Raw genomic sequence first — 26,532 nt, 5'->3', positions numbered from 1 at the left:
TATTTTGGATATCAGTCCCTTATCAGATGTGTGTTTTGCAAATATTTCTCCAACTTTGTAGCTTGTCTTCTCATTTTCTTAACATTGTCTTTTGAAGAGCAGAACTTTTTAATTTTAATGAAGTCCAGCTTATACATTCTTTCTTTCATGAATTGTGCCTTTGGTGTTGTACCAAATAGTCATTGCCATATCAAGATTATCTAGGCTTTCTACTATGTTATCTTCTAGGACTGTAATAGTTTTGTATTTTATATCATGGGCTATAATCCACTTTGAGTTAATTTTTGTGAAGGGTGTAAGGTTTGTGTCTATATTCACTGTTTATTTTTTTGCATGTGAATGTCCAATTGTTCCAGCACCATTTATTGAAAAAGCTAGCTTGTTTTTTTCGTACTGCCTTTGCTCCTTTGACAAGATCAATTGACTATATTTATGTGGGCCTATTTCTGGGTTCTCTATTCTATTCCACTGATTTGTCAGTTCTTTTGTCAGTATCACACAGAACTGATTACTGTTGCTTTATAGTAAGTCATGAAGTTTGTGTAGTGTTAGTCTTCCAACTTTCTTCTTTTCCTTCAACATTGCCTTGGCAATCTTTTGCTTCTCTCCGTTTTAACTTTAGAATTGATTTATTGGCATCCACAAAATAATCAGCTAGGATTTTGATTGAAATTACATTGAACTTAGAGATCAAGTGGAAAAGAACGGACATCTTGACAATATTGAATCTTTCTATCCGTGGAAATGGAATATCTCTCCATTTATTTAATCCTTCTTTGTTTTTAAAGTAGAATTTTGTAGTTTTCCTCATATAAATCTCATATGTATTTTGTATAAGAATTTTTTGGGAAAAAAAAAGAATTTTGGGGGTGTGTACTAATATAAATGGAATCCTGTTTTTAATGTAAAACTCCACTTCTTCGTTGCTGGTATATAGGAAAAGAATTACCTCTTTTTTATATTAAGTTTATATACTGAAACCTTGTTATAAACACTTATTAGTTCCAAGAGTGTTTTTTGTTGATTCTTTTACATTTTCAGATAAATGATCATCTCATGTGCAGAGATAATTTTATTTCTTTCTTCCCAATCCTTTATTTTCTTTTCTTGTCTTATTGCATTAGCTAGGATTTCCAATACAATATTAAAAAAATGTGAAAAACTGAATAAATCTGAGGATATTTTATTGTTTTCATTGTTATAGCATTAGTCTGAGTTAGATCTTCATTCTTTAAAAGAGATTCACTCATTCATTCATCAGACATTTATTAAGCATCTGCTCTGTGCCAGGCATTGTTTAGACTTTAAGCAGCAATAAGGGAAGATATGACATCTGCCCTTATGAGTCTAATGGAAGATTCAGACAATAAATAATCATGTGGTGATGAAAATTAAAGAACCTTATGGAGATATAACAGTGCTCCATAACAGAGGCTCAACTCCCTAAGAAGTCAAGAGCACTTCACAAAAGTGATGATTTAACTAAACTAGAAGAACTACCCAGAAGTCAAAGCCAGGGAGAGGATGTGGGGGCAGGCTGGTATTCTAGTGTCCTGGGCAAAGAAAGCAGCTTATGCAAAGGCTTGGTAATAGGAGAGAATATGGCATAGATAATAAGTTAAAGAGACCAGCATTAATAATATCAATATAGAAGTGGGTAAAGGATCCAAAAGAAGGAGGAAAGGATTGGAGCTAAATGTTTTAGGACACATGTCCTGGAACTGCTCTAAGGGATCTGAGAAGTACAAGCTCTGAAGCAAGTTCATTGAGGGCTCCCCAGAGAGCTCCAGTATTGCATTTACTCATCAGTGCAGTGTTCACAGTGTGCTAGGGCTTGAAATCACAGCTCCCTGGGTAGGAGTAGAGGGTTTTCCATGGCCCACTTCCACCTGTGCTCATAGCTCCCTTATGGGGCTGATAGTGCAGGGCATCGGCATTAGCACTGTGACCACCACCAGTGGTGGGACTCACTGCATCACTTAAATGCTGTAGTCACAAAAATCTGGGACTTCTCCAGAGCTTCTACAAATTTTGGACACCCATATACTCCAGAGGAAAAGATTCTGTTCTTTCACATTCATTCCCCAATTCTCACAGGATCCCAAATCAAACCAGGTCGTCATCTGGTAGTTGCTTGGTCTCATTCCACATGGCTTTATGTTCTTAAGGTTATTTTCTTCCAAAGGAGTAAAATGCTTCATAGACCTCATGTAGCAGCCACATCAGGGATCAGAGAAGTGGCATTTTTGCATATGACATATGGGGAAACAGAGGCAGGGGCAGGCAATTGGCCCTTCAGGCTTGCTACAATAAGCCAGGACTGTGAATCAGACCCACCGGGGCTGGAACTCCTGTTTTGCCATTTTCTTGCACCTTAATTAACTGTTCTATGAGCCTCAGTTTTTTTGTGTGTACGAATGGAGCAATCATGTTGCATTACAGCGTTGTTATAGAAAGTATGTAGTTAATGTATATCAAGTGTCCAGCACAATTAGTTCTCATTTCTCTCAGTTCCTAGGCACAGTGTGTACATCATAAAAAGGTATGCAGTTTTACCTTTGCTGGAGGATGCACTACATTGTTCCTTGATGCAGTTTGTGCATCAGAAGAGCCAGAGTGGTGGCTTCATATTGGCTCTGCCATCTGAGAGCTGCTTTCCAGGAACTTACTGTTCTTAGAGAACAATACTGAATTTGGGTTCAGGCCTGGTGGTCTTTGGCAGATTACCTTTGATTATTGACAAGATACCCTGAGGTCCACACCAAATTGAGAATATCGTGGAGTCTGAACAGCCTCTGCTATGTTTTAGGTTTGGCCAGTGTTCACTTCATCCCAAATATACCTCCTCATTCTAAGAAAGATCAAGGCAACTTGCAGAACTATAACCCATGTAAAGTTGCAAATCATGAGGATGTAAAAATAGTGCCCACCTGCAGGATACAAGGTTTTGATCATGCTAGTAGAGGTCGGTTTCACATTTGGCTCTGAACTTCTTAGCAGTCCATGTAAAAAGCAAAGTAGATTTAGCCAGGTGTGATACCATCCAATAAATATTCATCTAGCAAAGTCATGGCCCTAGGACAGAAAAATGTGTGAAGTCTTTTAGGTTATATTAAGTGTCCATATATTTAGTACTCATTAGGCACTTTTACGGAAATAGGTGCTTGTTGGGTTATACAAAAGCAACTATTTTATGCCCAAACTCACTGCATTTATAATCTGATTTTTAAAGGAAATTTGTAATGGAAGATATTTTGAACAGATTTCATGGGAAGAAATGAAGTGTCAGGTTACCTTAGCCAGACCTCTGCCTCTGGCCCATTTTCCTCTCTGAAGGGATTTTCCAACCAGTATCAACAAGTCTTACCTACCTTTCTCTGCGTAGCTGAGCCCAGGAATACAAATACAATACCTACTACCCAAAAGGTGAATACTGCATATATATGTATTTTAGAGCTGCTAATGTCGACCACACACTTTCACAGTTGTCAGGTTTTTTTCTTGTAGTAAATTCAAAAAACGTCTAGCAAAGAACTTGAAAACTAAGTGATTCCAGTTCGTGCTGTAAAACCATGATTTTTTGTGCCTAGTTGGGAATCTCTAAGGGCTACATGTGGTTCTTTCAAATCCCCAGTAACAGAAGAGGCTCCTTGGGGAGAGGCTGGGCCTGAAAACCTGAGTGAACACTGGGAAGATAGCCACCAAGTATTTCACTTGAGTGCTGTGGAGGAGGAAGAGGGGAGCAGAGGTCTTGGAGATAATCAAGTGTTAGGGAGATGGTGAGGGCAGAGGCAGATGAAAGAATCAAAATATACTGAGAGGCTACAAAAAGTCTTCCATTAACCATAGCCAAAACACACTCCCAGAAACTGGGAAACATCACGCTCATGCATTAAATTATTATTAAGCTTCATCTCAGAGCCCACATTTCTTCCTTCAGCCACACATTCATCTTCCCTGCCCCCAACCCTCCACCCCACCCTGCCGGTTGCCACTTTCTAGTCCTGTTTGTGCAACTGACATATGCCCTGCTCTATCTTTCCAAGGCAAGCCCTAATTTATTTCCCTGCCTGCCTTTTACTCTGAAACAAGGTCCTCTCATCCTGAAAGGTTTACCGCCCTGGAAACTTGGCGGCCCGGGAAAAGTGCTTCTTGCTTTTGTAGTGACTGCTAGAGAGGATGTAGATCAAGTTTGCCCTTTTAAATTAATGAGGCACACGTTGAATCACAGAGTGAACCTTGACAGTGACAGTGATGGGCGTTCCTCCCCAGCTGTGGGGGAAGTTACTATTCTTATCTAAGAACATGGATCAATCATTTTTCTTCCCTGCAGCAATTTAACTTGATTTTGCAGAGGTAGTCTCATTACCCCCTCACCCCCAACTTCTTATTTTGAAAAATTTCAAACCTGCAAAAAAAAAAAAAAAAGGGAAAAATTGAAAAATGAAACCCATGTACTCTTGGCCTAGCTGCACCAGTTCTGCCCCATTTGCTTGTTCTCCCTCCCGTGCACCTTTGTGCCCTCCCTTGGCCCCTGGCCCCTGTTCCTGTTGTCTCTGTGTATGTGTGTGCATACATCTGCTTTTTCCTGCTGCATTGTTTGAAGTAGATTGTAGTCATCACAGAAGTTCACCTCTAAATCCTTGAGCACAAATCTCCTAGCTATTCTCCTATGTAACTAATAATATTATTATCATACCTAATAAAATGAACATTTCATTATTTCATCTCAGAAAGTCTATATTCCTTTGTTCAATTCAAGATCCTATTAAGGTTTAGGACTTGCCTGTGGCTGTTATTGCTCTTAAGTTTATGATAGAACAGTGCACTTCCTTTTATGTCTTTCGTGACACTGTATTTTTTGATAAGTTCAAGCCAATATCCTTGTACAGTGTCCTACCTTTTAGGCTGATCTGATCAATTCCTCATGGTGTTACCTTATTTGGTCCTGGTAACTTCTGTTTTTTCTGTACTTTTCTGTGTAAAATCTAAATATATGATTATATTCAGGTTAAATAATTTTAGTAAGAATATTACATAGGTAGTGTGGAGGGCTTGTTACTTCACCACATCAAGAGGCTGTAATGTTAGATTGTCCTTGTATTTGTGACATAAGTTTGATTTTTTTTTTTTTTTTTTTTTTGGTGAAGTTTGTGGCCATCAGATCTCTCTGCTGTATAGATACAGATTTCTTTTTGGCATTGGTAAATAATCAGGGAGATTATTGCCTTCCTTAATCTACCAATTCAAATGTTCATCTCATCGGAAACACCCTCACAGGCCTATCCAGAATGTTTGGGCACCCTGTGGCCCAGTCTAGTTGAGACAAAAAATTAACTATCATAAATACTAATATTACTACTCTCAACAAACCTTGTAAAAAGCTTCGGTTTCTTTGCTATTCCTTTTGGCTTTAGAATGTATCCCATTTACAGATGTCAGAGATAAAAGTGACTTGCATTAGAATCACAAGTCTCTTGAAAGCAACAGTTACTTGAAATAACTCTTTTCTTTGGTTATTTATCAATTTGATATATTTAAGTTGTTTGCTTCTGTTGGTATTCAATTTTGGGGTTTTTAAAAAAATCCATTTTGATTTCATTTTGTTTTTTGAATATATAAAACATTTATATGGTTTAAAAATCACAAAGATATAAAAAGGTACACTCTAAGAAGTCTTCCTTCCTTCTCTACCTCCCCATCCTGTTCCTATCCACTCACCAGTTTCAGGTTCACGATTCTTATATTTCTTTTTGCACAAACAAGCAGATACACTGTGTACTATCTACTAGAAGTAAGCCTTTCCTAATTGAACCTTTTCCATTCTTGATCACCAGAGTACTACCAAGTTTAACTGTAGACAGTTCGCAAAATACAGAACAGTGCCTAAACAGTACAAAACATTTTGGACACATGTTGTCTGAGAAATTCTTGTTAATTAAGTGAACTTAGCTTGATATTCATATGATTAGGTTTAGGTTTGGTTGGAATTTTCTTTAGTTTTTTTTTTAAATACCATTCATATTCTGTTATTTTGATTTACATGACTTAATTATTATTTCTATTTTAGCAAACATATTTCCTCTCACATTTCAGTATTTCCTTACTAGGATGAGACCCCAGGGAATAGAATACAGGAGATCACATGGTACTTTCTTTGTCTACTTAACAGAGAAGAGGCTTCAGTTGTACTAGTACCACCAGGAAAGACCTCTCCTCGTTGGCCCCACCCTGATTCATGGGAGGAAGTACTCATCTCCACATGCCAGGATGTAGTCTGACAGCCAGGTCCCTAGAGGAGAGAAAGATTCTTTGAAAACATGCTGCATTTAAGTAGCATCTTAGTATTGCTTTTATCCAAGCCGGGTGGTGTACAGTTGCAATCAGACATATTTCTCGGGATAAATATGACAGCCCAATTAGGTTGTCCAAGGGATGGATGTGTTTAAAGGAACAGAACAGAAAAAGATGATAGAGCCAGCCCTGACTTTTAAAAACTACACATTTCATGTTGGTACAGTGTTTTACTTGTGGAAGTTTCTTCACATGTATGATTTCAATTGCTGGCAACAATAGCTCTGAAATGTAGGGCAGGAATTATTGTGCCTGTTAATAGAGAAGGAAACTTAAGGTGGTTAACCCAGAGATGCCTGGCCAACCAGCCATAGAGTTAGGACTCAGGGAAAGATTTCCTGACTCTTTCTGGGCTGGGGTCATTGATTTTCCCTTTGTACTCAAGGATGGTCAAAAACGGACAAAGGTTTCAGACAGTTCAAACATTATTTAAGCCAGAATCTTACATAAGGCCAAGGACCTTGTATAACAAATACTCAGTGTATTAGTTGCCTCATGCTGCATAACAAATAATCTCCAAACAGTATGGATTAAAACAACATGTATTATCTCAAATTTCTGTGGGTCAAGAATCTGAGTAGTTTTAGTTGAGTGTCAGCCTTGAAGACAAAGATATTTTGCATCTCTATAAGAGAAAACAAATAATGTCTCTCCCAGACTGAAATCATGGTGTCAGACACGGCTGATTAGTCACTTCAAGGCTTGACTTGACTAGAGGAATATCTGCTTCTAAGCTCCCCCCTGTTGCTGTCAGCAAGCAGCAGAGCTTAACTGACTGTTGATCAGAGACATTCGTTCCTTGCCATAGGAGTTTCCTTAGGGCTACTTGATGCATAGAAACTGGTTCGACCCAGAGAAAAAACAGACAGAGACAGAGGGAGAGATTGAGAGAAATACCAGAGAGTAAGAGAGAAACAAGAATCTTTTCATAATAGCCAAATGTAAGAGCCCATCACTATTGCCATATTCTTTTTTGTTAGAAACAAAACATAAGGGCCAGCTCACACTCATGGGGTAGGGTCTACACAAAGGTGTGAATACTAAGAAATGGGGCTTATTAGCCATTCTAGAAGCTGCCCATACCACTCAGTGATTTACTTGAAGGTTTTATTTTAGGCTAGCCCTTGCAGTTGCTTTTCAGAATTTCAACAGTTCAGTAGAATCTTTTTCAGGGAGACTCTAAAATATTATTGTCATTAGACAGAAAAGACAAATGCCATGATCTCATTGCATGCAGAATCTTATAAAAAGAAGCTCATAGATAGGAGAACAAATTGGTGCTTACCAGAGGCAGGGGGTGGGAGGAGGGGCAAAGTGGATGAAAGGGGTCAAAAGGTACAAACTTCCAGTTATAAAATAAATAAGTTCTATGTATTCATGTTTTGTTTTATGTTCTTTAATAATATTTGACAGTTATATTTATAAGCATACTGTTCCTTTTTGTTAAATTTATTTCTAAATATGTGACAATTCTTTTGTAATATAAATGGTATTTAAAAAATGTTTTACTTCAGGGACACCTGGGTGGCTCAGTTGGGTAAGCATCTGACTCTGGATTTTGGCTCAGGTCATGATCACAGGGTCATGAGATCAAGCTACATGTCAGGCTCTGAATTGAGCATAGATCCTGCCTATGATTATCTCTCTTCCTCTCCCTTTGCCCCTCCCCCTCCCCCAGCTCACTCATGCACTCTCTAACAAAAAATAAGAATTAAAAAGTGACTTCCTACTTTTTACTCTTAGCATGAACAAAAGGTATTATTTTGTAAACTTTGTATCTGGCTATCTTATGAAATTCTTTTTTTTTTTTTAGATTTATTTATTTATTCATGAGAGACACAGATTGAGAGAGGCAGAGACATAGGCAGAGGGAGAAGCAGGCTCCTCCCAGGGAGCCCAATGTGGGACTTGATCCTGGATCCCAGGATCCCGCCCTGAGCCGAAGGCAGACGTTCAACTGCTGAGCCACCCAGGTGTCCCATGAAATTCTTTTATTATTTCTAATACAAGGATCTCTTTGATTTCCTGGATATACAAGCCTATCATCTAAAACAACATTGCTATTGGCTCTTTTGCCTACAAAACCATAGGGTTAGCCATGCTCCTCCTGCTTCCAGCATATTCCCATATTACAGGTGTTAAGTACAATTTCTCCTGGGATGAAACACAAGAATGAATCTCTAAACAAAGTAGATTTAGGGAAGGAGATTCCCAGCATGGACAATAGGGTCATACAGTGAAGGATAGTAGAAACCAGTTAGAAAAGGAGGACAGGAAAGGGTTATAAGACATCTTTAAATACTTTCTGAGAGAGGAAAAAATAGCATGAAATTTTATATGAAGCTCAGATATCCTTCAATAATGAAGACAAAATAAAGACACATATAAAATAAAACAAAAACGGAGAGAGAGAAAATTTGTTGTCAGCAGGCCTGGGCTATATAATATATGCTAAACAAGTTTCTTCAGGATGACAAAAAATGATAACAGATGGAATCTGGATCTTCATAAAACAATGAAGAAGACTAGAAATGGTAAATATGTTATGTGAACATAAGGCCAAATTTTTCCTCTTAATTCTATAAAAATACATATGATCGTTCAAAGCAAAAATTGAAACATTGTATTTTGGAGTGTATAATGTGTATAGATGTATTACATATAATAACTAGCATAACAGATGGGGCTGGAAGATGCACTGTACACTTGCAAAGTTCTTACATTTTATGTGAACTGGTATAATATTAACTTTAAATAGACTATAAAAAATAAAGAAAATATATTACAATGCATAAAGCAGCTTCTAAAAAGTAAATAAGAAAGAAGGGTCTGGGGCTTGTGCTTAAAGATTGTAGGTGTGGCACACTGTATTTCTTCTCTCCCTCACCTTCATGGGAGGGATAGCTGACCTGCCCACTAACATTGGATTGACTTGGGAACAGTGATGGGTGGAATCAGAGCAGAAGAACTAGTTCTGAGCCTAGATCTTAGACATCTCACATGCTGGGGCATTTGGGTGGCTCAGTGGTTGAGTGTCTGCTTTCAGCTCAGGTCATGATCCTGGGATCCTTGGATTGAGTCCTGCATCCCCTGCAGGGAGCCTGCTTCTTCTTCCTATGTCTCCATCTCTCTCTGTGTGTCTCTCATGAATAAATAAATAAATAACATCTTTTTTTTTTTAAGACATCTCACACGCTTCCATTTACTCTTCTAGGAGTTTTTGATCTTCACCACAAAAATAACATGTTCCAGGTTGTTATAGGCCCTTCAAAAGAATAAATATGTGGATCAAACTTGACTAATCCTCAGCCTGAAGGATATCTTCCCCAGCCTACCAACATACATGTGAGTGAAAAATAAATACTTCTTGTTTTAGGATACTGAGATTTTATGGCTGTTTGCTATGTAGCAAAAATTGACTCTAATACCATAGAACTTGAAAATGGGAATGGATATAATAAATACAGCTAATACTACAGAAATACAAAAGATTATGAGACTACTATACACCAACAAATTGGATAACCTAGAAGAAATGGGTAAGTCATGGAAACATGCAACTTACCCATAGTGAACCATAAAGAAATAGAAAATCTGAAAAGAATAATAATGAATATGGAGATTGAATCTGTAATGAAAAACCTCCAAGCAAAGAAAAGCCCAGGACCAAATGGTTTTATTGGTGAATTCTACCAAACATTTATAGAAGAATTAATACTAGTCCTTTCCAAACTCTTTCAAAAAATGGAAGAGGAAGGGATACACTTTCAAACTCATTTTATGAGACCAGTATTACTCTGATACCAAAGCCAGACAAGGATACTGTAAGCAAAGAAAGTAACAGACTGATATCCCTGTGGCTATAGATGCAAAAATCTTCAACAAAATGCAAGCAAAAGGAATTCAACAATACAGGAAAAGGATCATACACCATGATCAAATGAAGCTTATCCCTGGGTGTAAGGATGTTTCAACATATACAAATTAATAAACGTGAATAGCACATCAAAAAAATGAAGGATAAAAAGCATATGATCATTTCAGTAGGTGCTTAAAAAAGTGTTTGACAAATAAAACATCTTTTCATGATAAAAACAAATTCATCATCTTAACAAATTAGGTATAGAAGGAGTTTAGTTCAACATAATAAAGGCTATATGACAAGCCTGCCACTAACATCACACCTAATAGTGAAAAGCTGAAAGCTTTTCCTCTTAGATCAGGAATAAGGCAAGGATGCCTGCTCTCATCATTTCTATTCAACATAGTACTGGAAGTCCTAGCTAGAGCAATTCAGCAAGAAAATAAAAAGCATCCAAATCTGAAAAGAAGTAAGATTTTCTGTTTGCAGATGACATGATCTTATATGTAGAAAATCCTAGACTTAACTAAAAAAACTATTTAATAAACAATTTATTAAAGTTTCAGGATACAGAATCAGCATATAAAAATCAGTTGTGTTTCTACACATTAATAACAAACTATCTGAAAAAGAAATATAAAGAAATCTCATTTACAATAGTGTCAAAAACAGTAAAATACTTATGAGTAAATTTAACCAAGAATATAAAATACTGTACAATGAAAACTATAAAATAGTGATGAAAGGAATTGAAAACACAAATAAATTGAAAGATATCCAATATTCATGATTGGAATAATTAATATTGTGAAATTGTCCATATTGCCAAAAGTGATATAAAGATTCAATGCAACCCTTATTAAATGCCATTCATTTGGGGAATATAAAAAATAGTGAAAGGTAATAAAAGGGAAAGAAGAGAAAATGAATGAAAATATCAATGAGGGTGACAAAACATGAGAGACTCCTAACTCTGGGAAATGAACAAGGGGTAGTGGAAAGGGATGTGGATGGGGAGTTGGGGGTGACTGGGTGACAGGCACTGAAGGGGGGCACTTGGTGGGATGAGCACTGGGTGTTATGCTATATGTTGGCAAATTGAATTCCAATAAAAAAAGAAAAAAGAAAAAATGCCAATGGAATTTTTCAGAGAAATAGAAAAACTTACCACAAAATTTGTATGGAATCACAAAAGAATCCAAATAGCCAGAACAATCTAGAGAAAGAAGAACAAAGCTCTAAGCATCACACTTCTTGATTTCAAACTATATTACAAGGCTATAATAATCAAAACAGTAGGGACCTGGCATAGAAATAGACTCATAGACCAACAGAACAGATAGAGAGCCCAGAAATAAACCCAGACATATACAATCAGCTAATCTTCAAGAAGAGTGCCAAGAATACACAATGGGGAAAAGATAATCTCTCCGATAAATGTCTGGATAACTGGATACCCACAAACAATAGAATAATATTGGACCCTTATTTTACATTGTCCACAAAAATCAACACAAAGTAGATTAAAAATTTAAATGTTAAGATCTGAAACTGTAAAACTCCTAGAAGAAAATATAGGGAATAAACTCTTTAACATTGATCTAGGCAATGATTTTTTTGGATTTGACACCAAAAGCAAAGGCAATAAAACAAAAATAAATAAGTGGGACTACATCAAATTAAAAATCTTTTGCACAGCAGAGGAAATCAATACCAATAAAGTGAAAAGGCAGCCTATGGAGACAATATTTGCAAACCATGTATCTGATAGAGGGTTAATATACAAAATATATGAGGCACTCCTACAACTCAATAACAAAAACAAAACAAAATTTAAATAAAACAAAGAGCCTAATTAAAAACTAAGCAAAGAAATTTAATAGACATTTCTCAAAAGAAGACAGATAAGTGACCAACAAGTATATGAAAAGGTGCTCAAAGTTACTAATCATCAGGGAAATACAAATCAAAACCACAATAATATATCCCCTCACACCTGTTAGGATGACTATTATCAAAAAGATAAGTGTTGGTAAGGATGTGGTGAAAAGGGAACCCTTCAACTGGTGTAAATCGGTATAGCCATTATAGAAAACAGTATAGAAATTCCTCAAAACAATTAAAAATAGAACTACCATATGTTCTAGAAATCCAACTTCTGGATATATAGCCAAAGAAAATGAAATCAGTTTTTTGAACTAATATCTTAACTCCTTTGTTCATTGCGACATTATTCACAATAGCCAAGATATGGAAACAACCTAGGTGTTCCTCAATGGGTAAATGGATAAATAAATTGTGGAATTGGTACAATAGAGTATTAGTCTATCTTTAAAAAGAAGAAAATTCTACCATTTGTCATAGTGAGGATGGACTTGGAGAATATTATGCTAAGTGAAATAAGTTAGATACAGGAGGACAAATACTACATGATACCAGTTATTTAAGAAATCTAAAATAGTCAGATTTATAGAAACTGTATGCAGAATTGTGTAGGCAGAGAGGGAAAAGAGGAGGCATTAGTCAAAGTGTATAAAGTTTCAGATATATAAAATAAATTCTAGAGATCTACTGGCAACATAGTGCCTATAGTTAGCAATTTTGCTAAGAGGGTAGATCTTAAGTGCTCTTATAACAAAGAATAATAAAAATAATAAAGAAGGCAGAAGAAAACTGTTGGAGAGGGTAGACATGTTTATGGCATAGATTGTGGTGATGGTTTTATGTGTGTATACTTATCTCCAAATCCATCAAGTTGCATGCATTCCATACATACAACTTTTTCTATGTCAAACATACTTCAATAAAGTGCTTCAAAAAAAAAAAGGTTTAGTTGCTTTAGTGGGACATTTAAAGCCTTTAATAATCTGACCCTATTCTATCTCAGGTAAATCTTCAGACTAGTCAAACTGTTCCCTTCTTATTCTTCAACTTATTACTTTATTCACAGTCCTTCATTCACTGGAAAATGGGTTATTGAATATCTCTGATGAGCCACACACTGTTTTAGATGCTGAGGATGGATAGTGATGAACAAGACAGAATTTCTACAGTCATGATTTTATATCCCAGTAGACTTCAGATTGTAGATTACCTAGTAGCCTTTATGTTTGGTAAAGTTATTAACTTAAACAGATTTGGTTGAGTTTTACTACTTATTTTTTTGCCAGCTTTATTGAGGAATGATTGACAAAAAAGGGTACATATTTAAGTGTACAATGGGGTGTTTTGATATAAGTATAACTTGTGTAATGATTACTACAATCAAGCTAATTAATATTCACCTCCTCATACATTTACCATTTTTATGTGTGTGTAGTCAGAACACTTAAGATCTACTCTCTTAGCAAATTTCAAGGATGCTAACTACTTTATAGTTAATGTAATTTTAGTGTATGCAATTCTGTGTGTTTTATATAAATTTGTGTCAATGTACAGTAGTATAGTTAATGCAATGTATTATCGTTAGAGCAATGCTGTGCATGAGATCTCTAGAGCTTCTTCATCATATAACTGAATGTTTGTACCCTTTGACCAACATCTTCCCATTTCTCCCATTCTCCCAGCACCTGGAAATCACCATTCCACTCTGTTTTTCTAAGTTTAACTTTCATAGATTCCACATATAAGTTGTACTATGCATCACTGCCAAAATTTGTTTTTTATTTATTTTTTGATAATAGCTACCCTAATCCATGTGAGTTGATAACTCATTGTCATTTTGATTTGCATTTATCTGATGATTAGTGATATTGAGCACCTTTTCACATCCTGTTTGCCATTGAAGTCTTCTTTTGAGAAATGTCCATTCAGTTCCTTTGTCCATTTTTAAAATTGTTATTTATGTTTTTACTATTGAATTGTAGAAGTTCTTTATATATTTTAGATACTAATCTTTTACCAGATACGTGGCTTGCCAAGATTGTCTCCCATTCTGTAGGCTGCCTTTTCATTTCATTGATTGTTTCCTTAAAGCAACTAACCTTGATTTAGTTGATATGGAGACTTATGAGCAGATATGTACAGGACCAATGTAAGACTGTAAGAAGACCAATCAAAAAGTGGTGTGCAGGAGAGGAGGATAGAGATATTGGAAGGAAAGAGACCCACTAAGATATTGCTAGAATAGTCCAAACCAGACATAAAGGCCTGACCAAGGCAGTGCTACTAGAAAGGGCAGGAAGCACTATAATAAAATTATCAATTGTTTCTGGCAACTGAGTAAAGGTTGAAAGTGGGGGCACCTGGATTGCTTAATTGGGCAAGTGGCTGCCTTCAGCTCAGGTCATGATCCCTCAGTCCTAGGATTCAGCCACATGTCAGGGAGCCTGCTTATCCCTCTCCTTCTGCCTACTGCTCCCCTTGCTTATGCACATGCACACACTCTCTTTCTGTCAAAAAAATTTGAAAAAAAAAAAAAAGATTGAAAGTGAAGGAGAATGAAGTTACAGGTTTGGTCTGGTGCCAGCAGCAGAACTGAACTGGTCTCCAGGGCCTGGATCATTTTAGGAAGTACCAAACTTGACAATCCAAACACAACATCTAAGTGGGCAGTTGGAAGCAGGGACCTAGATCTCAGGGGATGAGTTTCAGGTGGATCTGGAAATCAGACATCACTCTTAACTGATTTGACCCAGGTATGGCGTCATGAAAGTGGATGATGTCACCAAGGCACAAATGAGTGTAGTGAGAGAAATAGATCAGAAGAGGAATTTGGAAAATGTTGTTTATATTTATGTAGTTCTAATAAAAGGAGAATAGTTGGACCAGAAAGTAAAAATGAAAACAAACAACCCCCACACCCTGCCGGAAACCCAGACAATGCACAGATGCAGAAACTAAGAGAGAGAGGGTGTTGATGTGCTGCTAAAGAGACTGGATGCAAAAGTGTGCAGTGAATTTGGTAATGGGAGGCTATTCTTAACTCATTATTAAGGGTGAAGAAAGGAAAGAAAATGGCAACAAGCAGAGCAAAGTGGGTATGGGGGAAACCGCAGCAGCATATGAGAACTGTGGAAGCAAATGAAGGACAGGAACTGGCAGGCGCTGAGGGAGAATCCAATTTAGTAAAGGCTTTACTTAGGATGGGGAGGTCTGAGCATATCTGCCCCTATAGAAGGGGGCAGAGCCCCTGGAGAGAGATCAGCTGTGAGAAGGAACAAGAGTAGAGAGAACTGATGGAGCCAAGGGGTCAAGAGGTCAGAAGGGATGGAAATGAGAGCCAGATGCAGGCTGACAGCCTTTAGAAAGAGAGTTGCTAATAACTGGTTTGTCAACACCAATATATTTATTACCTATCTTGTCTACACTTCACAGTGTGGCTTCAAGAGCAGGACAACCTCTCCCAATCACCCAGCTTCTCTGGGCCTGATATCAAGCCTGATAGCTGGAAAAAAGGAGGGAGGCTCTTAGTAAAAGCCTTGATGACGGTGATGGTATCTATTTCTACTTTCCAGACATTCTGTGCATTCTTAGCCTATCTTTGAGCAGAAGATGGGGCAGGTATTGTTCTACTAATTGTGAGTGCTAAAAATGGGAGAGCTGATTTGGATGTTAAAATCAAAGTCACATAGCCAGGAAAGGGGGCCGTGTTTCTGTTTGTCCTCTAGGTAGCCCCACATTGCTCTGCAAAACCAATGTGACATAACCCCACCCTCAACACGGACATACTTAATCCAAAGGAAAAATTTTCACAGAATGCTAACAGTTCCAAGAAAAATACTTGAACTTTCTGTAGTTCTTTCATCTGATCCTGATATTTTCCTTGAAAATGAACCACAGTAGCTCAAGGAGAATGGAGAAAGGGAGCAGATGGACAATGAGATAAAGGAGTTTGGATTTGCCTAAGAAATATAATTAAAACTTGAGATATCCAGGCTTTTCCAACTATATAAAAACTGTCAGTAATCTTTCTAATTATTAGGAATTGTTCTTAAATAGCCATTGCTGTAAATGATGATAAAATAGGGGTTACTATATACCGGTCACTATTTTGATCTCTTTATGTGTATTATCTCACTTGATCCTAGCAAGAATTACGGAGTGAAAGTAGAAGTACCATTCTCCTCATTTACAAATGAGGAAAATTCACTTGGAGAATGTGAAAGACTGCTCATGCTTACAAATGGTGGGTCCAGGACTTGAACTCTGCAAGTCTCACACCAGAGCCTGCATCATAACCAGTATATAAGGCTATGTCTCCAGGGATAGGCACAGGTCACTTTTCTTCATTATACTGGAAAAATACAAAACTTACTTTGAATTTTATGAAGCCATCTCTGCATTTGGTTAGGACTCACTTGTTTAATGAGTATATTATTATGTATTTTTTTTAATATTTTATTTATTTACTCATGAGAGACACACACAGAGAGAGGGGCAGAGACACAGGCAGAGGGAGAAGCAGGCTCCACACAGGGAGCCCGATGCAGTACTCCATCCCAGGTCTCCAAGATCACTCCCTGGACTGAACACAGCGCCAAACCACTGAGCCACCTGGGCTGCCCTGTCTTTATATATATATATACCCAATGAAGAATAGTGTAGGTAAGTAAGTCACTTTGGGAAAACAAAACAAAATAAAACAAAAAACAAAAAAGTTAACTCAATGGTTTACCTGGCACACCACCACCATTCCTGTCCTAAGTATGTACAAAGGCGGCAAAGTGTGCCTATCACTTTTAGCCTTGTGATTACTGAACAAGGCAGTAAATTCTTAGGCTCCAGAGCAATGTCAATCTCAAAAGCAACAATTCACCAAATAGGAGAAAGTATTTTCAAATCATATATCTGATAGGGGGCTAAAATCCAAAATATATAAGGAACTCACATACAGCTCAATAGCAAAAACCCCAAACAATCCAATTAAAAAGTGGGTGGGGTGGGGGCAGTTCCTGGGTGACTCCTGATTTTGGCTCAGGTTATGATCTCAGGATCATGAGATCAAGCCCTGTAGGATGCTGGGTGTGGAGCCTGCTAGGATTCTCTCTCTAGCTCTCCCTCTGCCCTTCTCACCCTCATTTGTGCTCTCTCGCTCCCTCTCCCCACCCCCAAAAATAGAGGATCTGAATAGACATTTTTCCAAAGAAGATATATAGATGGCCAACAGATGGATGAAGAGGTGCTGAACATCACTAATCATCAAGGAGATACAAATCAAAATCACAGTGATATATTACTTCACCCTGTAAGAATGATTATTTAAAAAAAGATAAGAAATAAAAAGTGTTGGTGAGTGTGTGGGGAAAGAAAGAGAACCTTTGGTGGGAATGTCAATTGGTATAGCCACCATGGAAAACACTATGGAGATTCCTCAAAAAATTAAAAATTATATGACCTAGCAGTTCCACCTCTGGGAATGTATCTGAAAAAAAAAAAAACATGCTAATTTAAAAAACTAGATTCCCTCCTCTGTTCATTGCAGCATTACTTACACTAGCCAAGATACAGAAAAAACCTAAGTGTCCATTGATAGATGAACAGATAAAGAAATATATTATATATATATATATATATACACACACACACACACCATGGAATATTATTGAGCTATAAAATTGAGGAAATCTTGCCACTTGAAGCAACATGAATGGACATTGAGGGCATTATGCTAAGTGAAACATTAGAGAAAGACAAAGTCCATGTGATCTCACATATACATGGAATCTAAAAACAAAAAACAGAAACCAAAAACCAAAAACCAAAATAAGCTCATAGATACAGAGAACATATGGGTGGTTTCCAAAGGTAGAGTGTGGGCCAAGTGGGTGCAGGGGGTCACAAGGAACCCACTTCCGGTTATACAACAGATAAGTCTTGGGGGGTGTCATGGACAGCATGGAGACTATAGTTAATCATACTGTATTGCATATTTGTAAGTTGCTAAGAAAGTAGATCCTAAAAGTTCCTATCATAAGAAAAACATTAGTAATTATGTATGGTGATGGGCATTTACTAGTCTTATTGTGGTGACCATTTCATAATAGATACGAATATTGAATTATTATGTTGTATATCTAAAACTAATATAGTTTATATGTCAATTATACTTTTAAAAAAAAGCCATTCAACCTGACTGCTTGTCATCAATGTTCCCTAAAAGGGAAATAAGCTGAAGGATAACAGTAAAAACACCAAGGAGACTCGTCCATGGTGGTCCTAAAGAATGGAGACAGAGAGTACCACTGGGGGCCATGTCTCTGTTCCATCTTCCAGCTCCCCATGGTTCAGCCTTGTCAGACTCCACAAAGGATCTGTCCCCAACAGCCAAGAAAATGCCTTTGTCTTGAACAGCTAGTTCCTGAGCCCCTTAATCCACTTGCTTGTTATCCCATCATCCCCAGCTTGTTCCCCAAATGAAAAGGGCCACAGATATCTAACTCGAAGCACCTACTAACTAGTTCTCCAGCACCAGATGTCTGAGTCAGGATCAGACGCTTCAAACTGTTACTTATTTATGTTTTAGTCTGGTTATTTATTTATCTTTTGGTATGACCCTTGCCTACCATTTGCACATCCCTGGACTTTTCTTTCACTCACAGACTTTTCCCCATGGGCAACTTGTACCAGGTACGACAGATTCTAGGCAGATATACTTTCCTTTTGTGGCATTGCAGCAACGCAGATTGACTCTCACAATAAGACCTCATTAAAATGGCACAAGAGTTTCCGAAGCACCTCTCTGTATATTGAATTCACCTTTTTTCCCAACTACCTTCTAAGGTCAGTGATACTATCCACCTTTTCTAAAGGAGGAAACTGAGAGACAAGGAGGTTAAGTAAGCACTCAAATACTAGTCAACCAATGAGTTGCAGAACTGGTACCAAACCCAGGTTTTTGGGCTCCAGATCCTCTGTTCTCTTATCTTAGTCATTAACCTGCTGTCTTTCAGCTCAGAGCCCACCTTTTCAAATTTGGGCAGGAGCTCTCTAAACTCCATTTCTCCGAACCCCTTGCAATGCGCTTCTTGTTAGTTCTGCCAACAGGGGCACTTAGAAGAGGTTGACAAGTGGGAGGAGTGTGAAACGGGCTCCCTTCTTGTTTTGCAGTTCTGATCACTGTTGTTGCAGCAGCAGAAAGAAGGCTCCACCCTCCCATTTCTTGACTGCTTGCCAGCACCAGCCATGATCATGCTGTGCCCGTCCAAAGATGCGAGCAGCAGCTAGACTGCTGCTGGGGTATCCTCTCTCACACTCTGCACCAGGATCTTGGGAACATTTGAGCACCTGCAGGGCACACTTCCAGCTGCACCAGCGATCTGAATACCTACTGGGATATGCCTCCATCCAGAGATCCAAACTGTGGGGATAAACACCTCCAGACAGAAATCCCACTTCCAGATCTGGTAGTCAGCCTTGATGCCCTATTCGGAGGTCAAGGCACCAGCAGTACAAGGCTTTCCCCTGAAGATCTCCTCTCCAGAGCCTGGTGTGCTGTCTTCAGAGGCTGGGGTATCAGCTGTGCAGAGAGACACGTCCCTCCCCAGGGGTTTCGGTGAGATCCTCCTCCAATCCCTTAGGCCTTATGGCAATATCTCTTCCCTTTTTCCTCCCAGCCCTGCATGGTAGTTCCTGCTATACATGATCTCTGGGTTACTTTAGCATCCATATGTTTTTCTTTAAGCCTTCCAGTGCCCACTTTACAGTTTTTGTGCTTTGAAATCCCTAATGTGCTTTCTCTTTTCCTGACTAGAACTTAACTGATACTGCATTTAGGGTACCAGAAGGAGGGAGTCCCAGGAAACAGACCCCCAAAATGGGAATTTGTAGTTGATTTGTCCCTACCTTTGGCCTTGAAAGTGATGCTGAACCCCCTGCCAATGAAACATTAGGTATTGGCAACTCATGCTTGTGCAGTGGCATCATGATTAATTAATTTTACCCGTGGTTGCTTGCAATAAAGTGGCCATTGAAGTCAAGGTATTGAGAAACCAGATGGCTGCTTCTAACTACACTGGAGAATTTAGAGAGAAAATGACAAGGTCGAGTCTTTAAAATTTCAGCTCTGTTTCTTGGTAGAATAGCACATAATATGTAGAGTGTGTATTGGCTCCAGAACCTGAAGGTACTTCTACTTGTAAGAGGTACAAAGGGCAACTCTTGTCTTTCACTTTGGAGGTGATATCCTGACATGCTCTTGAGTGCTGAACCCCCTAGAAATAAGTATGGTGGTGGACATTTTAGAGTGAGCACAAAGTGGGAGCGAATTTCTGTCCCATGTGAATGCAAAGTGAGTGACATTTACAAGAGGCTTTCAATAAGCAGATGAATAAGATGACACACTGTAGATGCTGACCACCCTTTCCCCTCAAGCACATGGTGCTTAGTCAATGGGTCCATGTTTAAAGTGGTCTTGTTGACAGAGATGGAAGCCTATCATCTTTTCACAACAAGGAATTTTCCTCATTAATGTTAATCTGACCATTGCCACCACGGAGTGCCTAACCTGCTGATAGCAGAAGCATATGCTGAGCCCCTGATACAATGTCATTCTTTTTTTTTATAAAGATTTTATCTATTTATTCATGAGACACACACACAGAGAGAGAGAGAGAGAGAGAGAGGCAGAGACACAAGCAGAGGGAGAAATAGGCTCCATGCAGGGAGCCCGATGTGGGACTCAATCCCAGGTCTCCAGGATCAGGCCCTGGGCTGAAGGTGACACTAAACCACTGAGCCACCCTAGCTGCCCTACAATGTCATTCTTGAAGGCCAGCTGTAGGCACAGTGGTTATGTTGGATCCCTTCTATCCCATTAAGGAGGAAGAAGCAATTTATACTATTGGAATAAGCCCTTATTCTAGATGGAGAGTGGGGAGGGTTGTCTTTTGCCTGTAATACCTCTGCAACATCTTCATCCATGGATTTATGGAACGTGTTATTCTCTGTCATGGTGTTCCTCACAACTTTGCTTCTGGCCAAAGAACTCATTTATAGCAAAAGAAATACAGCAGTGTGCTTATGCCTATGGAATTCACCGGTCTTACCATGTGCCCCATCACCTAGAAGTACCTGGCTTCATAGAATATCATAATGGCCCCCAGATGAGAGAGTTACATTGCAAGTTGAGAGACAACACTTGAGATGTGGGAACACCATTCTACAGTGTGTCGTAATTGATATATGGTGCTGTTTCCCCCATAACCAGAGTATAAGGGTCTTGAAACCAAAGACGAAGATAGACTTGGCTCCTATCACTAACAAACCCACTGGCGAAATTTCCCTTCCCATGTCAGCAGCTTTTGGGTTTGGAATTCTAAGTTAACAACAGATGCATGCTTCCACCAGGGACACAATGATCCCATTGAATTGAAAGTGGAAACTTTTACCTGGACATTTGGAGCTTTTATGCCACTGAACAAATAGGATACTGGCTGGAACAGTTGGTCCTGATTACCAAGCAGAAAAGGTTGCTGCTATACTCCAGGGGCAGGAGGGACCATTCTGGAGCCTAGAGGATTCTCTGAGGGCGCAGCTCTTAGTCCCAATTAAGTCCTGTAACAATCTCTGCATAACCTAAGAACAGCAAGACTGTAGAAGATCCAGTCCCTTAGAAATAAAAGTAAAAGAAACAAAGTAGAGAATGCTGACCCACTGAGGGGCTCAGTGACTGTGGGGAAATGGCCTGTGGAAGAGAGAAGTTCTAGAAACCATCAATGGTCGTGTGTCTCATACAGAAATGAAGACTATAGCAGCTGTGCATTCTCCCCTTTGCTTGTCACTGCATCATTGTATATAAGACTTGCTGTCCATGGTTGCCTCTATAATTTCACCTTGAGGTTATGGAAGTGCATGTGGTATTGTGACTGAGGTAGAAAAGGAATTCACCAGAATCTGAGACAGGTAGAAGACAGTCGGGACCCCGTGTTTCACCTTTTTGGAGAAGATAGTGAGAGCATCTTCATTTGTAAGAAGGACCCATACATCTTACAGCACAGAAGCAAGTTGTCAATGTATGAAATCTCAAGTGAGGATAGAATATTGTGTTTGGATGTTACTGTCCAAGGGACCATTTACTTACCTCTTGTCTGTTAGTCTAAGGTCATTCTTTTATATTCTGCTCTGTGGCTTTGGGGCTGAGACCCTACAAACTACATTTCCCAACCTCCTTGGCCAGCTTCCTGTTAGCTCTGTTAATGGCAAGCCCTAGAGAGGATGTAGAAGGTGGAAGAGGAGGGGGAAGGAACCTCCCAAGAACTCCTACCTTCACTGTCTGCATATTAGTGAGGTGGGACTTTTATCCAGAGGTCCATGCAGCAATGCTGCAAAGCCCCTCATCCCAGCCCATAGTTTGGTAACATCACTCTTCCATGTTATTCCCCCAGACTGCTTCTGCAGTTACCAATTTCTGGGTTATTCTAGCATCTCCATTTCGTTCTTTCGGCCTTCTAACACTTGTGTCACCAATTCCCTGTATTAATAAATCTGTTGGAATATTTGGTATGATTTCTATTTTTCTAGCTTGGCTTTCCTCTTACAATTCTCTACTGTAACAGTCATAACTATCTATCTATGTATCTATCTATCCATCCATCCAACTATCTGAACATTCATAGCGGTACTATCCAAATAGTCAAAAGGTGGAAACGACCAACATGTTCGTCAAATGGAGAATGATGGTGTATCCCTACGATGGAATATTCTTCAGCTATAAGAGGGAATGAAGTCCTTGTATCTGTTGCAATGTAGATGAAGCCCAAAAACATTATGCTAAGTGGAAGAAACCAGGCACAAAAGGCCAATTTATTGTATGATTCCATTCATTTGAAATGTTCACAATAGGCAATTCCATAAAGACAAAATAATGGTTGCCTAGGGGTGCGAGGAACGGGAGGATTGAGAAGTGAGAGCTAAGAGGTATATGGGGTTTCCTTTGCAGATGGTAAAAATGTTCTAACAGTGATTTATGGCGATTGTTGTGCAACTCTGTGAATATACTGAATACCATTAATGGTGCGCTTTCAGTTGGTGGATTCTATGGTATGTGAATCATATTTTAATTTATTACCAAAAAAATTACTCAAATAATAAGGGAGTTTCTTTCTTTTGTAACAAGGTGTCCAGAATTATGTCGGCGCAGCGGTCGACTAATTCAGCCGTTTAACCATGTCATCAGAGACCGAGGTTCTCTTCATCTTCCCCTTCTGCCATTTTTAGTTAGCTGCCCTCATGGTTTTAAGACAGTGACAGCAGCTTCGGACACCTCGGGGTCAGAAAAGAGAGTATTCTTTTCTTATGTCTCTTTATTTCCAGTGGTGTCCAAGCTAACCATGGATCATATGGACTAGAACTGCTCCTACCAAACAGTAACCCAGTCCTTGGGAAGGGGAGGGGTGCCACCGTGATTGGGTTAGTGCCATGAGGTCTAATCCTGAGTCCTAAGGAGGAGAAGTGGATGCTGGAATTTAACCAGGGCTCTGACAGCGTGGAAGACGAGGATGATGGCTCCAGGGTGGCAGCCCCAGCATCTGCCAAAAAGAATGTAGAAAAGGGAATTTTCTTGCAGGAGGAATGGAATCAGAATTAGCTATGAGTTTCCTTCTGTATGTCTGTCTATCGATCTCTATCATCTACCTACCTACCTACGTACATGCGAGTTTAAAATGCCTATACTTTTGACTCCTTGTAACTAAGGGTGTGTGTTTTCACTTTTTCTTTTTCTTGAGTCTTCCAAGATTTGCATCTTCATCAAGGCATCGCATGTCAGGGAAGATGAGAAGGACCCATGCTGCCGTGAGCTGGCCCAGCCGGCATGGCTTTGGCTCCCGAGACGCAGCATGGTCCGAGCCGGGTCTGCGCAGCTGCCTCTTCAGGCACGAGCTCTGGCTGAGCAGGAGCAAGCCAGGAGGAGAGAGCATCTGGCTGAGGTCTCCTCGGGGTGAAGCGCTCACCCTCCGACTTGGCCTCGCCCACCCCTCCACCCTTTCCAACCCTGACGCTGCCTTGGCCTGCACTGGCGAGTGGTACATGTGAGCTGCCCCGTGACATGTGGTTGTGCTTAACTCTATAGAACTTTGAACCAACCTCAAGCTGCGCCAGTGAAAAGATCAAAGTCAATAAAGTGTATGTATTTTATAAACGGTGAACTTTTGTGAAGAAACCAACTCATTTAAGCCAAAGCCAAGGGAGTGTTATGTTTTGACTGATGCATAAAACAAAGAAAGAAGGTTGTTTCCCCCTGTGTGTTATTTGGGGTTGTTTTTTTAAAAAAAAGACTGTTTATTAAAGTCCATACTTTAAAATAAACATAGAGAACTCTCGTGTTCTTTCTGTAAACACATCGGAGTCCTTTGAAGCCGTGGATAATGAGTATGATAGCAGATGACTGTTTATCCCCTCCTGGGCTCCATGTTTAGTTAGCTGGGTCTCGAAAACTTTAAACCTCCTTCTCCTTAAGAGAGATTTTCAGAATTGACTCTGTTCGAACAGAGAGAGGGGGGGAAAGACCTCAAGACTTAGTTAGCATCTATATTCAAACTTCCCTGCAAACAAGGTCCCCCCCCACCGGGTCACACAGCTGAGGCCACAGACCCCTCTTGCCCTGTGTTAACATCGAGCCTAAACCCACTGGAGGTCCCCCTACCTGCCCGCCCGGGTCCCTTCCCGGCCTCTCCAAGCAGCACCGTGCTGGCACCTGTTGGAACCTTGTCTTTGGCAGGAGAGGACTCCTAGTGCGTGACACTTGCTGATTGCTGATTTCTGTGGTGTGACTAGTTGAGCCACCCATGTCACCCATGGAGCACTGGGTGCGGAGAGATGGGCACAGTGCTCGGGAGGCTGGCCTCCGTCTGGCATGCAGCCTCCACCTCTGCCATCCTCTGCCCCTCTTTCCCTCCTGAGCCTGGGAATCAGCAGACTTCACTGCAGTAAGTGTTTCTAAGGAGCAGTTTCCCCCACTGTGGGGAAGCTTTCTTTTCTTGTTCTAATGTCCCCCTCCTAGTACCACAGAGATCCTGGCTTCCATTTTCTTTACTCCCCCAGCCTGCAGCAATCTGCCAGGCTATTCTGGTCATTTCCTTTGGACAGTTCCTTGAATTGTTTTGATGCCATTGTATGACTCACCGAGTCCAGCTTCCTTTCCCCTCTTAGGCAGCTGGGAAAACCAGGCTCCCCTCACATTTTCCTTTGTTAATGGCTGTATCCTGAAGTCATTCATGCCTGGCTGGTCAGGGGGTGGTGTGAGCTGTAGGCCTAGTGCCCAGCCCTCCCAGGCATCAGTGATGCTCCTTGATAGGTGGAAAGACCTTCTGGCAGGAAGTTGCGGTGTCGGGGGTGAGGCAGGCTTTCCACTCGGTTCCTAGGTGTCAGTGGGTGAGTGCGGGATCCACAGCCTGGATCAACTGGAGGTAGGATACCTAATCAAGATCATGAGAGTTTTGTCCAAACACATAAACACAGATTTGGGCCTCATAGTTTAAAATCTGGAAGCTTGAGTCTTGCCTTGCAAGGAGATGGGACACTTACCCCAATGGTGCATGTGGCTACCTGGGGCATTCCTGGGCCAGGCATGCTTGGGCCTAGCTGTCCTTCCCTCTTGGAGCCTGACTCCCCATCAGCTCACTGAGGTGAAGAAAACAGTCTTAGGAATCAAAGATGGCAAAGCTTTCTTAGGACCATTTGGATCCAGGTTGGCTCCTCAGCCGAGGCAGGAACCGAGATGAGAGGTGGCGGGGGAGCTGAACACCGGTCTCCTCTGGCCTGGTCACCCTGTGATTTTTAAGTACCTACTACCTGCTTGGGGTTCTGAGGGGAAGAGAGAAGGGGCAATCCTTTGGAAGGGCTTATGCCCACGTAGCTGGAAGTACGGGGAGAAAATAGAGCCCCACAAAGAGAGTGACAGCTTTGTCCTCCAGTCAATAACTTCTGTGAACACTGATTGTAACAGCAGGAAGAGAGCTTAGCTATTGCACAGTAAGTAATGCAAACCACCCTGCACCTGTCACCTCATTTAACTAGTACATTAACCCAGTGGCTTACATGTTTTATTATCCCCATTTTATTTTATTTATTTTTTAAACATTTTATTTATTTATTCATGAGAGACACAGAGAGGCAGAGACATAGGCAGAGGGAGAAGCAGGATCCCCGCAGGGAGCCCAATGAGGGACTCAACCCCAGGACCCCAGGATCATACCCTGAGCTGAAGGCAGATGTTCAACCACTGAGCCACCCAGGCATCCTTATTATTCCCATTTTACAGCCAGGAGGCTGAGGCTTAGGAGAAGTTACTAATTTGTCCAAGACCACAACAGAGCTGAAGTCTGAGCCCAGATTTAAGTGGCTTCAAAGGTTTTCTTCCTGTCACTATGCAACTGTGC

General features: G+C 39.9%; 1 long non-coding RNA gene across 1 annotated transcript in view; it reads left to right on the top strand.

Annotated features, from left to right (window-relative positions):
* The window catches only part of LOC140632885 (uncharacterized), a 29,491-nt gene extending 5,072 nt beyond the window's left edge, over positions 1–24,419 (top strand). Inside the window, exons 2-3 of the long non-coding RNA XR_012030541.1 lie at positions 9,569–9,699; positions 23,881–24,419. This is a non-coding gene — a long non-coding RNA (uncharacterized lncRNA). The remainder of the gene's footprint in view (positions 1–9,568; positions 9,700–23,880) is intronic.
* The last annotated feature ends 2,113 nt before the right edge of the window (positions 24,420–26,532 follow it).

This window comes from Canis lupus, chromosome 5 (assembly GCF_048164855.1).
Source record: "Canis lupus baileyi chromosome 5, mCanLup2.hap1, whole genome shotgun sequence".
In the NCBI taxonomy this organism is placed as follows: Eukaryota; Metazoa; Chordata; class Mammalia; order Carnivora; family Canidae; genus Canis; species Canis lupus.
Note: the sequence above shows the minus strand (reverse complement) of the source record. Positions and strands in the feature narration are given on the sequence as shown.